Raw genomic sequence first — 16,130 nt, 5'->3', positions numbered from 1 at the left:
GAATCAGAATTGGTCAAATCACCCTGTTGGACCTGGGCATGGTATTGAACCAACCTGCTGACTAGACTGGTACCTAACCAGTACAATTGGCCCTAATTGGCTGGACAAGAGACTTAAATTTTATGAAATTTCTGAATGAATTTTCTGTACATGCGCAACAAAGTTGGTTTATTCTTTTGATGATGACTATAGATGCAAAGTAAACACTTGTGAATTTTTTTAATGCCTGGAAATAACAATCCTCTCTTAATTATGACTCAAAATTTATAACTCTGAAGTTGTTGTGTGTTTGAATAAAAACTATTTTACAAAATGCTTAAAAGAATTGGTTTGCATCTACATAAACAATATTCATGTCTATACTTGTATGTTGGCCATAGGCTTTAGATTTGGGTTTCTATCTTTGTTTACACGGGTATTCTAAGTTCAGAACATAAACCATCACTTTTACACTAGAAAGGCTTGGAAATTCTATAGCCAGCTGTTTGTGCTACATGCACTTGAAAAGGTGTCATTTATTTGCTGAAACCAAGGCATGTTTTAATGCAATTGACTCACAGTAGGAAGGAAAGCTATGACACAATTTAGATTTGCATTATTTGTATATTTACCTGTCTATATGCTGAAAATTTAGTAGTGGGGTATATTGTATTCACGCTGCCTAGGAAACTTACACCATGTGGCCCATTCCTAATCTCAAACTAAACCTCGCAGCCAAACTACTTCATCTCAGGAACAAATTATAAGGCCTTTAGGGCTTCAACATCTAAGACTCTTTGGTCTTCTTTTTTCTTTGGAGGCAAGGTTGTTGAAACTCAATGCATGTTATATTAGGATTCTAAGGGACCAAACTTGGCGTATAAAGAAAAAGCACTACTTTCTACACATGTTTTTATTACCGAACTAGGTGCACCAAACCTTTTTTAAATCCCGGACACTAGTAGTAAAATTGTAGCATTTCATAGTAAGCCATCTTCTATAGCTAATATCAGAGGAAGAGATTGCTGTAGCAGCAGAAGGAGAGATTACCATGGGAAGCAGAGGGTTTCAAGAAACAAAGAACTGATAAGGAGAGAGGTAGGTTTTTCCAGATCGAAAATGTATCACAAAAGGGTTATTTGGGCCCTCAAGGAAAAGAATGGGGGCAGTTTTTCCCAGCGTGCCAAACAATCGAAAATGTATCACAAAAGAGGTATTGGGCTCTCAAGGAAAGAACGGGGCAATTTTCCCTAGCATGCCAAACAACTGCAGGTGCCCAAATCTGATGAAAACCCTCCCAAATTCTTTCCTGCAGAAGACGTGCTTGTTAGACCTAATTCCTTTTCACACAGTAAATCAATAGTTTGTTGAGTACCCAGATACCCAAAAACTTAGATTGCTAAACCTATCAATCGCAATTCTGAAAAACAGTAATGGGAAATTGGGAATCCAAGGCTTATGATGAAAAAAATCTTAACCTTATGCTTGGCGCCTGCGTCAGAGCTCTGGAATAGTGAAGACAGAGGTAATCAATGGGGAGAAGAGGAACTTAGGTCTTTCGGTGTTGTACAATTCTTACACATCCACACTTTGTTAGGTAAAAGCTACAAACATGATAGAGCTGTAAACTCTGGCATGCATAAAAAAGGAGCTAGAAAATCCAAAAAAGAGCGTAACCTCGTTGCATAGATGGCAGCTTCAACATTGCCCATTACTTCACTCAGTTAAGCAGCACCCTGTTCTTGGCATTGTCCACATTGCAGACACCAACCTTGATATTGAATCCTTTGGATAAGAGTTAGGTTACAAGCAAAGCAAGGATACCTGCTATCTTAAGGCCGGTGGCTGACTGACACAAGGTGAGGACTAGGCTAGAGGCCACCGGGCCTTCCTCCCCGACTATAGTTCATCGACTGAGTAAACGTAGGGAAATCTGTCTTCATGTGCTTGCCCGCCCTTGTGAATATGTGTATAATAGACTCGTATTCACAATGAGATTCTTCTTCCTGCTTTCCTTACATTCCAAGAAGGCGAATCCATTTTTCGTTGTTTTTTGTGGTAACTGCAACTAATACCCTATGCCCAATGCAATAATTCAATGCCGAAGGTATGGTATGGTGGACGGTGATAGACTGACCAACGAGAAGGAGAAGGGTACTGTTAAAATTGGCAACTAGGGCCAAACTACATGTGGGTCTACTTATTCATGGCAGCTTATATTTTTCCTAGATTCCTCTCGTCGAGAGGTGTAGGATTGATCTAAAAATCATCTGATTCCAACATGTATTCATGGAGATATTAATTTAATTGTGTTATGTGACAATTTGTTAAGGTCGGCGAACAACCAAATTACCCCATCTATCTTCAACATTTTACTATAAATAGAAGAGGTTTGCAAGCCATTTGAGACACACACTCACACCTCTTATGACCTCTTCCTCCCCACTTGTTTGGGTTTTAGTGGAAGAAGAGTTCCTAAGAGAATACGCTGCCCTAAGAGAAGATGCCCTAGCTCCTAACATTGGCATGGAGATGAAGGCCTAACACAGTTATGAAGATAGGCTTTTAACGCTGCCCTAAAGTCCTGAGCCCTAGCTGCACACACAACGATGTCAAGGAGGGTAATGAAGTGTAAGCCCTCATAAAAGAGGCTTACACTCAACTTAAGGATAAGCCTAAATGCCCTAGCTGCTGGTCACAATTTATTGTTACAAGAGACCCTCAAAACGCAATAAAAGAGAGCTTTTTCTGATGTCTGAACAACTCCTAATGTCCGCTGTCATAACAGAGACTCTATCCACTGAATTGAGATCTATAAGCTGACCTAATGATAGGGAATACATAATCACCCTAACGTTGTCCTTGAGTGCCCTAAACACTGTGGCCACAGTCAAGGAGGATGCATATACTTAGCCTTCTATATGCTACTCATACGCTGCCCTAAGCCGCAGGAAGGAGGCCTAGAAGAGGCCCTAATCTCAGGCCTGAAGAAGACTTAATTTGCTGTCACAAATACAGCTAACGTTGCAAAGGAAGCCTAGCAGCAACAATTACAACTGTTCTAAGGCATAGGTAAGTTGGGGGCAACTATATCTATATTAGAAGTATGAGGGTGTTGCTGCCATTTAAGAAGTTGGTAGCTAGCTGCTTTGCTAGGCTGCAAGCCATAGCAAGTAGGTAAGGTCGTTCCATGACAGTATTGATGAAAGTGCAACATGAATGGTACAACATCGTGCAACATGAATGGTGCAGCGTAGTGATGATGAAGTGCAGCATGATGGGTGAAACATAGTGATGATGAATGGTGCAGCATAATGATGATGAATGGTGCAACATAGTGCAGCATGACAATGGTGCAACATAATGATGATGAATGGTGCAACATAGTGCTACATAGTGCAACATAGTGATGATGAAGTGCAGCATGATGGGTGCAGCGCAATGATGATTGTATGTAGTATGATGAGTGCAACACAGTGATGGGTGCAACTCAGTGATGGGAGCAACATAGTGATCAGAACAACTCAGTGATGGGTGCAGCACAGTGATGGGTGCAACACTGTGATGGGTGCAGCATGGTGATGGAATCACCTTGGAGAATCAATTGAAGCAGTATGCCTTCACCTGAGTTCAAATCAGCTACCCCATGTGTTATCTTCTTAGTGAAGATCTCTGCTGAATTATTGAAGAACATAAGAAGAATTGATCAAGGGTTTCCCCACAATGGGGTTTGTCCCTGGATGGCGCCACATCTTGTGTCCTCTTGTCCTGGCTTGTTTTCTGCGATTTATGTTTATGTTATATCTGCATTTTACTATCATGCTAAATGTGATTTCTAATTTGGAATTGATATTGAGCTAATATGGAAAATTGAAGTAAATACTCTCAGCATAGAACATACCTAAAATTAACAGGTACAAGTTTCCAGAGAGGAGTAGAAGGTTTCAAAACAGGGTGGAGGATGCCATAAAGCGCTGTAGAAACACGCAGGTAGGAGAAAACACGCCGAAAGCAATTTGGACAAATGGAAAATTTCCATTGGTTAGAAGGGCGAAATTTAATCTTTCCCATTGGCCGGAGGTGAACAATGTTTGCCCACCCCAAGCCAACAAAGAGAACACTTATTAGTGTAATTATGTAAGAACATGTACAAAGTTATTCTTAAAGTTACTAAATTTAGATGTAAATTCAAATGTATGTTTTTTATTTTTTGATGGCTCTACGTTGAGTTCATGAGCAAGGTCTAGAGGCACTCATAGAGATCTTAAAGGATACAAATATTTGATGTCTTGTCGCTTGTATTTCCCATGCACAAATAATGTCACTAAATATGAGGCTTTTAAATAATGCCTTAAAAAAGTGGTAGATTTGGATTTTAAATAGCTCCAACTAATAAGGATTTACAAATAGTTATCAAACATTTAGGAAATTCAATCAATTGTTTTAATCACCTTAAGAATTATAGAGATGAGGCATGGTTTATTATTTCTAATTTTGAAACATTCAATATTAATTATGTACATTGAAGTCAAAATGCAAATGCAAATTAACTTTCAAACACAACTCCTATATTTATACCAATGGGAAACTTTTCTATGGACATGTTTTCTAATGAACAATTTTCCAAACCTTCTATACCAAACAATATTAGAAACTAGATACTTTTTGATGATGATGCTCCTATTTTAGATTTCCTCAAATAGGGAGATACTTTTAGGAGATCAACCATTGATGAAAATTGACATTGCAATCAACAAATTAATACATTTCCTCTAGATGAAAAACCAAAGAGTAAGAACTTATTTCTTAAATATGTGGTTCAAATCTCTGTAACAAATAATATCCACAAAATATTAATCTAGGTATTGGATACGTGCCTATTGAGAGGGCTACATTTTTTCATTTCCTTAAGGAATTATAAAGACTTTTTAATCGTAGAATTACACTGATTCAAAGACCCATGACATTAAGATCATTCAGGATGAGATATCATTCAAGAAATATATAATCCTATTCAACAAACATTCCTAGATATGTATTCAACAATATAATAACAAATGAAAATGAATATAAGAGGAAAAATATTTTGTATCATTCATCATTCCCTATGGGTATCCAATATGGTCCCTGTTAGGAATAAGAATGGAGAAATCAAATTTTCATTAATTTCAAAAATATCGATAAAGCATTAGATAAATATAACTACCTTGTTCCAGCCATGGAACACATCCTCTAGTGTATTTTAGGTTCTAAAATTTTGTCTATGTTGGATGATTTTTCTAACACCCCAATTCCAACCCCTCAATTGTAAATAACATGTACATGCAAAGATTAGGCTAGTGGGGGTATCATGCCCATGTGTATGTATGTGTATATATTTTGGGACCAAGTATCGATGTGCATATGCTTTTATATGTTTTGAGGCTAAAAAGTCTGGTGTTGCAAATATGATATCATGCACACTAATAAACGCATTAGCACTGCAGACCAAATAAGATGAAAAGAGTATGGGGCGTAAGACCCCATGTGCATACAAAGTGTGTTTCATATAACTTAATAATTATGATAAAAGTGCATTGGCTTCTCAAAAAAGTCCATGAAATGACTTGAGGGTGTTAGGTGTCAAAAAACAAACATGCAAATAAAAGTATGTGTGTGGGAGCTACTAAGGGTTAAGTTTGTTATGTGCTTATTTGTGCTAAAGAAAATCTAACATTCGTTAGATTTCTTTCATCTTACAATGTTGTTATTAGCAATACACTTGTGTATGATAGAATGAAATCTAGCATGTGTTAGCTTTCTTTTGCTTGATAATGTTGTTGTTGGCAATAGGCTTGTGTTTTTGCTAAATGTAAATATAACACATGTTAGATTTTTTTCACCTTACATTGTTTTTATGTGCTTGTGTTTGAGCTATAAGGAATTTAGCATGCACTAGATTTCTTTCACAATGCAATGTTGTGGTTGGAAATTTGGTTGTTTGTGCTAGAAGGAAATATGCTAGAATTCTTTGACCTTGCAATGTTGTTATTGGAATTTTGCATGTGATTGTGTTAGAAGGAAATTTAGCACACGCTAGATTTCTTTTATTGCAATATTGTTATTGGCAATATGTTTCAGTTTATGCTAGAAGTAAATTTAGTGTGTGTTATATTTCTTTAACCCTACAATGTTGTTATGTTCTTGTGTTTGTGCTAGAAGGAAATCTAGCACGGGTTATATTTCTTTCATCTTGTAATGTGCTTGTGTTTGTGTTAGAAAGAAATCTAGCATGCACTAGGTTTCCTTGCCGTGTAATGTTGTTGTTGTCAACATGGTTGTGTTTGTGCTAGAAGTAAATCTAGCGCGAGCTAGAATTATTTAACCTTACAATGTTTGTGTCTGTGTGTGTTTATACTAGAAGAAAATCTAAAACACATTAATTTTTTTCACCTTGCAATGTTGTTATTGGCAATGTGCTTATCTTTGGGCTAGAAGGAAATTTTTCATGCACTAGATTTATTTCACAATGCAATGTTTTTGGAAATATGATTGCTTGTGCTAGAAGCAATGTTTTAAAACTCCGACTCCAGTTCAGAAACGGTCGAGGGTTAGCTCCAACGTCGACTCCGACTCGGTATCGATTCAACCGGTTTGATTCCAATGACTCGATAGTTGTAAAAAATACATTAAATATATTTTTTTTCATATAAAAAACATAATTTTAAATATTTTCATTCATGTTTCCAAACACAAAGCTCTAGAATATAGAGAGAAGAAAACATATGATCAAAGTAGGCTCATGAATATATCCATTATATCAAAATCGCACCCAGTGCACTGTCCAATACAAAGTTCATACTTAGCCACCACTGCCAGGATTCTTTTCTGCCTTAGCCTAAGGACAATCACTAGACTACAACAACAATAACACCAATTCTCTACCCCTAATGAAGTCTCAAAACCCTTGATTTAATTTTGGTCAAGCTCCAGAACAATTAGAGGTAAATATGTATTTATTAGTCTATTGCTAGAGCGTTTGCCTTTTAAAAACATTGTATGGCTCAATGCATTGTTTCAGTTTTCTAATTCATGCCACTAGGATAACCATACTTCGGCCTTGTAATTTTCAAAACTTTCTCACAATGATAGATTACTTTAGGGCTATAAATATGCAATAAACAACAACCCAACCATTGATATGTAGGAGGCGGAACAACTTTTGACAAGAGTGTTTTAAGATTTTTTTCAAAGAGGCTAGCCGACCAAGTTGTTACCGAGCTGGCTGAGTCATTACCGAGTCGACCGACTTGTTATCGAGCTAACCAAGTCAATGACTGGCTCGATAACAACCTGACCAGCCATTCCGTTTCGGCTGCCGAGTTGACCCACAAGGCATTGGCTCAGTCTGACTTAGCCGAGTTGGAGTCGACTCAGTCGTTTTTTAAAACAATGGCTAGAAGGAATCTAGCATGTGTTTTGTTTCCTTCAGCTTGCAATCTACTTGTGTTTGTGATATAAATGAATCTAGCATGCACTAGACTTCTTTAGTCCTACAATGTTGTTATGTGCTTGTGTTTTTGCTAGAAGGAAATATAACATGCGTTAGATTTATTTCAAATTGAAATGTGCTTGTGTTTGTGTTGGATTTTTTTTTAGCATAGGCTATATTTCTTATACTCTACAATGTTGTTGTTGGCAATGTGCTTGTATTTTTGGTAGACATAAATCTAACACTTGCTAGATTTCTCACTCTACATTGTTGCTATGTACTTGTGTTTGCGCTAACAGGAAATCTAACACATGTTAGATAGATTTTCTTTTACCTTGCAATGTTGTTATTGCTAACATGTTTTTGTTCGGGCTAAAAGGAAATCTAGCTTGTGCTAGATTTGTTTTATCTTGTAATGTTGTCATTGGAAATATTTATATGCTTGTTTTAGAAGTAAATATAATGTAGACTAAATTTTCCTCACCCTACAATGTTGTTATGTGATTATGTTTGCATTAGAAGGAAATATACTATGCATTATATTTCTTTCACCTTGTAATGTTGTTATTTGCAACATGCTTGTGTTTTTGATAGGAGGCAATCTAGCATGTGTTAGATTTGTTTTGTCTGGTAATGTTGTTGTTGGCAATATGTTTGTGAATTTGTACTAGAAGGAAATCTAGTACGTGTTATATTTTTTTCACAATGCAATATTATTTTTGACAATATAGTTATTTGTGCTAGAAGGAAATCAAATGCCTTGCATTGTTATATTTTGCAAGGTGTTTCTATCTATGCTAGAAGGAAATCAAATGCCTTGCATTGTTTTTATTTTTCAATGTGTTACTGTCTATGCTAGAGGGAAATTTAGCATGCAATAGATTTCTTTTTTTCTTGCAGTGTTTTTGTTGACAATATACTTGTGCTTGTGATAGAAGTAAATCTAAAACATACTAGATTTATGACACCTTGCAATGTTGTTATGTGCTTGTGTTTATGATAGAATGAAATATAACACACATTAGATTTCTTTCAGCTTACAATGTTCTTATTCGCAATGTGTTTTTGTTTGTGCTAGAAGAAAATCTTGTGGGTGCTAGATTCCTTTTTCCTTACAATGATGTTATTGGTAATATGCTTGTGTTTGTGCTAGAAGTAAATCCAACATGTATTAAGTTTCTTTAGCCATACAATAATGTTGTTTACTTATGTTTGTGCTAGAAGGAAATATAGCATGTGCTAGATTTTCTTTTACCTTGCTGTAATGTTGTTGTTGACAACAAATTTGTGTTTGTGCTAGAAGTAAATCTAGCATATGTTAGATTTCTTTCACCTACCAATGTTCATATGAGTTTTTCTTTTTTTTCTTATGCTTAAATTTCTTTCCCCTTCTAATGTTATTATTACTTTCTAGCACATGTTAGATTTCTTTCACCTACCAATGTTGATATGAGTTTTTATTTTTTTCTTATGCTTAAATTTCTTTCCCCTTCTAATGTTGTTATTGGCAATGTGCTTTTGTCTGTACTAGAAATAAATCTAGCATGTGCTACATTTAGTTTTCTTTACAATATTATCGTTGGAAACATGTTTGTATTTTTGCTGAACGTAATTCTAGCACATGCTAAATTTATTTCACCCTATAATGTTTTTATGTGTTTGTTTTTATGTTGTTAAAATTGGAAACTAGGGCTAAACTCCATGTAGGTCATCTTATTAATGGCAGTTGATACTTTTCTTGGATCCCTCTCATCGAGAGGTGTAGGATTGATCTAAAGATCATCCGATTCCGATAAGTATTCATGAAGATCTGAATTTATTTGTGGTATGGGACAATTTGTCAAGGTCGGAGAACAACCAAATAAACCCCACTTGTGCCCAACGTTTTAGTATAAATAGAGGTGGCCTTCATGTCATTTCTACACAACTTGGGATCTCTTCCTCTCTACTTGTCTTTGGGTTTTAGTAGGAGGAGAGATCCTAAGGAATAACACTGCCCTATGGAGAAGCCATAACGCTGCCCTATTGAGAAGCCCTAACGCTGCCTTATGGAGAAGCCTATACGTTGTCCTAAGGGTGGTATGGATCTACCCTAGCCACAACAAGCCTAGAAGAGAACAACGAGGAGTTAGGAGGATATTCCAGGAGGTCGAGGAGCTGTTGAAGAAGGCCACAACCCACATCTTGAGGTTGAGAGGCAGGGGGATTGTTTTGGGGTGGTTAGGTGAAGGAATATCCCCTAGAAGGGCTGCCACAACTAAGGGACAACTTGTTGTAGCAAGCCACAATAGATAAGAGGAGGCCGAAGGATGGAATAGGGGTTGGAACTGTCGAGCATTGCAGCCAAGGCTTTCCTTCCCTCTTAGAAAGGCAGACGCAGTTGTGGAGGGCTATTCTGGCCACATTTTGAATGTTGTTAGGACTGCTGTTAGAATTCCCTAACCAGTCTAGCAATGTAGCAAATAGAAAAGCCCCAAAACAATGATGATGATACATTGAAGCAGCATGATGATGATATATTGCAGCAACATGATGATGAATGCTGCAGCATGATGGGTATAGTGACGAAGTGTATCATAGCATAATGAGGGGCAACACAATGGTGAGGTGCAACAATATGATATAGCAAGTTCATGGTGCTGCAAGTATACCACATTGGTACGATAGCATGCAAGGGACAACAATCTAACATTGGAACAGTTGTATGGTACTTAGCAGCAAGTACACCAAGCATGCAATGGTGCATCAGCATGCAAGGGACAAAAAACTAACATTGGGACCACTGTATGGTACTTAGCAACAAGTACACCAAGCATGCAAGGGACAACAAACATGGACAACATGGTTCAACCATGACACATGGAACAACAATACAACATTAAGTGCAACAGTCATGAGGTCCAGCATTGTGATGATGGGTGCAACATGGTGCAACACGGTGAGGTGCAGCATGATGACGAGATGCAACACGATGATAGGTGAAGGAATCACCTTGGAGAATCAGTCAAAGTGTTGACTTCAGTTGTATATGTACTATCTCTCTGTCTCTCTGTCTCTGCTGAACTATTGAATAACATATAAGAAGAATTGATCAAGGGTTTCCCCACATTGGGTTTTGTCCCTGGCTAGTGCCACATCTTGTGTCCTCTTGTCTTGGTTTGTCTTCTGCGATTTATGTTTATGTTCTATCTGTAGTTTACTTTAATGCTGATGTGATTGCTAATCTGGAAAAATATTGAGCTAACTATGAAAATTGAAATAAATTGCTCTAGAATAGAACATACCCAAAACTGAACATCAGAGTTGAGGTGAAGACAAAGCCCAAGCAAGAGTGAAAGATCAACCACCGAAGACAGTTGGGAAATGACAAAAATGATTAATGGATTCCTCATCCCTCTTCTAATTCACCAAGGGTGAAGTCGAAGCAAAGAATATTATCAGAATGGCACAGCGGAAGTTTCTGAAGGCCTACCTGAAGATCACTTCAATGGGAAGTCTGAATCTAAGGGTGGAAGGAAAGGTAGATGCCTTGGTTGAAATAAGTTCGACCATTATGCAAAGGAGTGTCCAACTGGCAGGGACACATCGCTTGATGATGATAACAATCATTCCAGGGACATATTCAATGATTAGAGGAATGACATGACACAATCAACTCTTCAGAGAAACCAAGGAACCCCAGGTATGAAGAATCAAATGTTGTTTATGATAAGATAAAGAAGTTTTATCTTGTATTGGCCCTCTCCTTCAGATTCTTTGGGAATCTAGCTTATTGATTGTAGTGCTTCAAGGCACTCCATCAGATAAAAGGTTGTTGTCTCTCTAATTTGGTAGAGATGGAAACATTCATGGGATTATACTTGGAGTCGATGCCGCCTATCCCGGAAAGGGTGTTACCCCTTAATTGAATGAGGGTAACTTGATTCATTTACATAATTTCTTTTATGTACTTGATCGAAAAAAGAACCTGGTGTCAGGGACACATCACTTGATGATGATAACAATCATTCCAGGGACATCTTCAATTATCAGAGGAATGACAAGACACAACCGACTCTTCAGAGAAACCAAGGAACCCCAGGTATGAAGAATCAAATGTTGTTTATGATAAGATAAAGAAGTGTTATCTTGTATTGGCCCTCTCCTTTAGATTCTTTGGGAATCTAGCTTATTGATTGTAGTGCTTCAAGGCACTCCATCGGATCAAAGGTTGCTCTCTCTCTAATTTGGTAGAGATGGAAACATTCATGGGATTATACTTGGAGTCGATGTTTCCTATCCCGGAAAGGGTGTCCATTTCGGCAATGGAAGTCCAAGGTTTTAGGGTGGCATTCATCGATGGAAAGGTATGTGTTTGAAAATAGAATTTTCAAGGATGATTTTACTCATGGGTTCAGGGTTGGAAATTTGTACCAAATTGCAGAAAGTCCATTGGGGACCATGTCAGTTGACACATAGCACCAGAGGTCTATGAGTCAGATGATGATAGGGATGCCTGAATTCAAAAGGAGCATGAAGGTACATGTCTGAGATGTACCGAAGGAAAATCTCACAAGGGGACCATTCCCCTCATGTAGCAGGTCCACAGGTTTGGAACAACCCGAGGAGGTTTGAGATTCATGACTAGGAATCTCATGTGTGTAGGTGGAAGAAAGCCCTCTATGGCTTGAAGCAAATCACCTCAGGTTTGATATGAGAGGATTGATAGCTGTCAGATGAAGTTGAGATTCACTAAGAGTGAAGGCGATCCAAACCATTGTTTGAAAGTTGTGGATGATAGACCTCTCATACCGGCGCCTTCTGAGAACAACCTATTTCTGACAGGTGCAGACCCTCTCACTTGCAGAAGTAAGATGGAGTTGGATTCCGAAAATGGAATGGTAAACTGCACGCCCGTGACTACCTCGAGGATCTTAACCTTCAGAAGTTATATGGTGGTGATGCCAGACCAGATTTGGGAAATGCCTCTGAGTTTCATAAACTCATTTGCATTGATGTTCTTGGTGAACTTCTGTTTAGATATATGTTTTGCAGTTAGCATGGTGAGCTCATATTTGGTTGAGCCTCACTGGATTGGTGCAAAGAATCTTCTGAGATATCTTTGGAGCACAATCTCTCATGGATTGAGATACACTGTCAGAAATATGACGCTGCATGATTATTCGAATGCTAACTGGGCACCCAGTGTGGAGGATCACTAGAGCACTTCTCAGTGCTGGTTCTTTTTGGGTTCTGCTTCGATATCATGGATTAGTAGGAAACATAAGTTAGTCATTATAAGCACCGCCAAGACCGAATACATAGCCACGAATTGCATTTAGAAGTACCTTAAGATGAGCGATGTCTATTTCATGCAATTATATGTATGACATCATGAATTATTGCTTTATTTCACAACACTAATAAAATAATTGTTGGTCTGGTTTGTCATTACTAAAAATAATATATTTCTATTTTATTTATTTTTGGTGAGATATTGTGTTGATAACAATTATTGATTTGGATGGTCATTTAATGTTTTCATATCAAAATTTCCCATGCTATAGAAATTTTTACAATGGATTACATTATATGTAAAAATTAATAGATAACTAGTCTATTTGTTTGAATTAGATCATTACAATTATTTGTTTCAATCGTAGTTTAAGTTATCATTATACCTCTTAGAAATTAGTAATGTGAAGGATGACCCATTGCATTCTTATAACTTTTTTTATTCCATATAAGTTGAAAAACTATATTAGGTTCTACGTAGCACCAACAATAAACATACATTTTGAATTATATTTTTCAATCGCAATTAAAGAAATCATCATAAGTATTAAAATCAATGATTTTAATGGTGGGTCAACACTTTCTTAGAAGAATTGTATTTCATACAAATTAAATAAAGGTACTAGGTTGTATATATAAATTAAACATATCATTAATTTGTTCATTTTAATGGGGCCATTGTATTTGTATTTTTTATTACTGTTAACTCGTAAAATTCCATTTGCATATAAATGGAAACAATTCATAATAAATATTAACATCATTTTTAAGTTGGTAGGTGTTTATGTCCTTAAGCAATGAAGTGTAGATATTTTAATATCATACATGTGGTTGCAGTGCAGATGCAGATGGGCATTACTAGAAGTCAAAAGATGTTGATATTTGAAATGGAAGGAGTATTCTTCAAATCATACACCAAAGATGAACACAATTTTCATATTCAAAGAGAACTGGAATTGATAGTTTGGTGGCAGGTCTTATTTTTTAAGGCTTTTTCAGTTGGAAGTATTAAAATGTTGCTTAAAAAATTATGATGTCACAATACGGACATTAATGTCACTGACAAGTACATCCGAAAAGTACTTGAAAAGTCAAATATTGATATAGAGGACTTTAAATTTGCTTGGGACAAGTCTCATTGTTATTTGCAAACAAAATTGGAAGCAGGGAGAATAAGACAATTTTATGAGAAAAAGTTGATTGATGTGTGGTCCCAATATGGAGATAATTATAAAGAATCAAATGTATTGCTAATGATACAACAAATCATACTTTTCAATTCATTGGATATTGATCAAACCACATCTTGATAAAAGCCTATACAGGAAAAGAGCAAGATACTTGACTTATGCAAGTTTTATTCCCCTTTCTTAAGACACTTCATTGTATCAAAGAAAAATATGAGTACATTCGAATGTTCAATAGAACGTGTACTTCATTGTAGTGGCTGGAGATAATTTCCTTTATAAATTTGTTGAAAAGTACATTCCAAATTTTCAATACATTTTGAACATAGTTTTTGTTGTATCAATTTGTATGATTTTATATTTTTTGAAATATATGGGAATTGTCAATTATATTAATATGTATATTTCTTATTATTTATAATTTCTTTTGCAATGACTTTGTTGCTTGCCTTTTAAATTATCTTATATGAACCATCGAGATATGTTATTTTTAATGATTTCTGTTTACTTATATGCATCAATAATCATATATAAATGTGAAATATAAGTTTTGAAATAGAACTCCTTGCAAGCAAAGGTGTAATTCTTACCAAAGAAATTATAATAATTTACTTGATAAATGCTATGTGCACTATTTACTATTCACAATGCATTATTCACTATTAAGGCTAATGGGAAATGTGTCATAGATGAATGATTTGAACCTTTTGAAGCATAAGAAGTGTGATTTCTCAATTCATAATTTTCCTAAATTTATATGCTTAAATCAATTAATGGTTGTAGTTGCAATCATATAACAATGAAAATCAACAAGGCACAAAGTTAGTTATTTATTGTTTACATATAAAATGCACTAATATGAGTGCATAAATATGATTTGTAATTTTTGAGATAAAAATCTATTGTAAATAATTTTGCATTTCTTAAAAACACATATAATTAATGATAATGTTTGCTAAGTGGACTATCAAAGTTTGGTTAGACACTACCATGGATGAATTATATATTTGAACTTTAAGGCATTTAATTTCATTACTTAAAGTTAATTTTTTGTAAATTTGTATTTTAAATAAATTGAAATTCTTAAACCATAATCCTATCACTTAATTTATTAAAAGTATTAATTTCATATTGTATTGTTTTGAAATAAAACTCTATGTAAAACAAAATTATCTTCTTAATAAAACATGAAATAACTAATTAACAATGTGTTAAGTGGACCATCCAGACTCATTAAAGAGATGGGTCAAAAATGGTTGTATCTAAACTTTTTGTACCATAAGACATTGATTTTCCCATCCATATTAACATTTTGTCATTTTAAATTCTTAAATAGTTTATTTGTGGTTTAAATAATTTCATAGAATCCATTAGGACTTGAAGAATTCTATTTGGTTATATGCATTGATAGAAGTTTATAAATGTGATGTATTTTTGAAATGTAGCTCTTAATATATATATATATATATATATATAAGTAATTGATAATTAATTCTAAGTGATCTATACAAAAGCATTTATCGACTTTTATTTTTCTATCATGAAGTTTAATATAAATGTATAAATGTGACATTTTTTTTTTGAAATAAATCTCCATGTAAAATTTAATGTTTTTCCTAACAACACATAAAATAATTAATTGGTAATGAATGTTAAGTAGATTGTTCAAGTTCATTCAAGATACATGCCATAAATAAATGTAATTAAACTCTCTGCAACATAGGACATTTGATTTTCCCACCCCTAACATTTGGTAAATTTCAATTCTTAAATAAATTATTTGTAATTGAAGAATCTGACAGAAGACAATAAGACAAGTATGTATTAAATTCTATTTAGTATATATGTATGTATACATGCAATTTGTTTTTGAAATAAAGTTCTTAATGTAAGTAAAAAAATATTTTTTAGAAAATTAATAATTTAAAATCAATCTTTGATGAGTTCTAACTAATTTATTCTATTTTGAATTGACAACTTTTTCTAACCACACATTCTTAAATCAATTATCTCTATTTGTAATCATGTCATATAGGTCAATAAGTCAAGAAACCATTAATTGATTTTTATTTATCATGTGGTTTAATATGGATGTATAAATGTGACATTGTTATTTCCAAAGTAAAAATCCATGTAAAAAATGCATTTTCTAATAAAACATGGATTAATGAATTCACAATGAGCATTAAGTAGACTATTTAAGCTCATTCAACGGATGA

The 16,130-nt window shown here is 35.1% G+C and overlaps 1 long non-coding RNA gene across 1 annotated transcript in view; it reads left to right on the top strand.

The window, feature by feature from the left end:
• Positions 1–14,222, top strand: part of LOC149211652 (uncharacterized) — an 18,930-nt gene extending 4,708 nt beyond the window's left edge. The window contains exon 2 of the long non-coding RNA XR_016250177.1: positions 13,562–14,222. This is a non-coding gene — a long non-coding RNA (uncharacterized LOC149211652). The remainder of the gene's footprint in view (positions 1–13,561) is intronic.
• The last annotated feature ends 1,908 nt before the right edge of the window (positions 14,223–16,130 follow it).

This window comes from Pinus tabuliformis, chromosome 1_1, assembly GCF_031772625.1.
Source record: "Pinus tabuliformis cultivar Carrire ecotype Pingquan chromosome 1_1, CPIR1, whole genome shotgun sequence".
Classification (NCBI taxonomy): Eukaryota; Viridiplantae; Streptophyta; class Pinopsida; order Pinales; family Pinaceae; genus Pinus; species Pinus tabuliformis.
The sequence above is the reverse complement of the archived record's forward strand: the minus strand, read 5'-3'. Positions and strand labels throughout refer to the sequence as shown.